Below are 1,216 nucleotides of genomic sequence, written 5' to 3'. Positions count from 1 at the left end.
CCTTTTCTGCCCAATTTTTCTCTGGAAATAAATTTGACCATTAGAGTTGATAAATGTCACCAGCTACAGACCCTGAAATCATGTCTCTGTGCATGGGAATCTGTCTCAACACATTTTGTAGAGCAACTTTCTCCCACTGCTGTGAACTGTTGTGAAGAGCATATTTGTAAGAGGCCTTACTTAAACTTTGTAAGAATTCATATACATGCTATATTTGAAAGGCATGCTTAGCAGTCCTGAGCCTGAAAAAGAAATAACGTTTTTTGAAGCAAAATAAGCCACATCCATCAGAAAGATGTCACATTTGAACTCATTATCTAATTGAATGATATGCTTGGCTGCTGCCACCAATGGGTAGATTTAGCAGGTTAGCCTTGTAGCAATGCTGCTTCTCTCTGTCCTATCACAGACCACAGGTACAGCTATCCTATCCACTCTTTCGTGTTCTCATCTGCCTCATAGAGTGCTTCAACAGTGAAGGAGCAAAGAGATTATACAATATTTCATTAAAAGCCTGACTGAAAAACAGAGATTTTACTTTATGCCTTCCACTAAAGATTCCAATGTATTTTTCTCTGATCATATGCTGCTCTCCTCACTGACTACATTCAAAAAAGAAAACTGTGCTCCCCGTAAGCCTTTATCTCCAGTATGAAGCCTCTTCTGGTGTAATCATTTTCTTGTTCATAAATTAGCCTTTAGAAAAACCACAAACTAATGAACTTATAGAATCATAGAAGCGACCTTACATTGGAAGCGACCTTAAAGATCATCCAGTCCAGTCCCCCTGCCATGGGCAGGAACACTTCCCACTAGACCAGATTGCTCAAAGCCTCATCCTACCCGGCCTTGAACACTTCCAGAGAGGGCCATCCACAACTTCCCTGGGCAACCTGTCCCAGTGTCTCGCCACTCTTACAGTAAAGAAATTCTTCTTAATATCTAGTCTAAATCTACCCTCTTCTTAGTTTAAAACTATTCCCCCTCCTTTTATTGGTACCTGCCCTTGTAAAATGTCCCTCTCCAGCTTTCCTGTCAGGATTTGGAAGGCTGCAATAAGGTCCCCCCAGAGCCTTCTCTTCTCCAGGCTGAACAGCCCCAACACTCTCGCAATCAGTTCTCATAGGTGAGGTGCTCCAGCCTTCTGATCATCTTTGTGGCCCTCCTCTGGGGGCCAGCTTCACGGAATCACAGAATCACAGAGTCGCTCGGTTGG

The sequence above is a fragment of the Mesitornis unicolor genome, unplaced genomic scaffold (assembly GCF_000695765.1).
Source record: "Mesitornis unicolor isolate BGI_N332 unplaced genomic scaffold, ASM69576v1 scaffold34592, whole genome shotgun sequence".
NCBI classification, from domain to species: domain Eukaryota; kingdom Metazoa; phylum Chordata; class Aves; order Mesitornithiformes; family Mesitornithidae; genus Mesitornis; species Mesitornis unicolor.
This window is presented reverse-complemented; position numbering follows the sequence as displayed.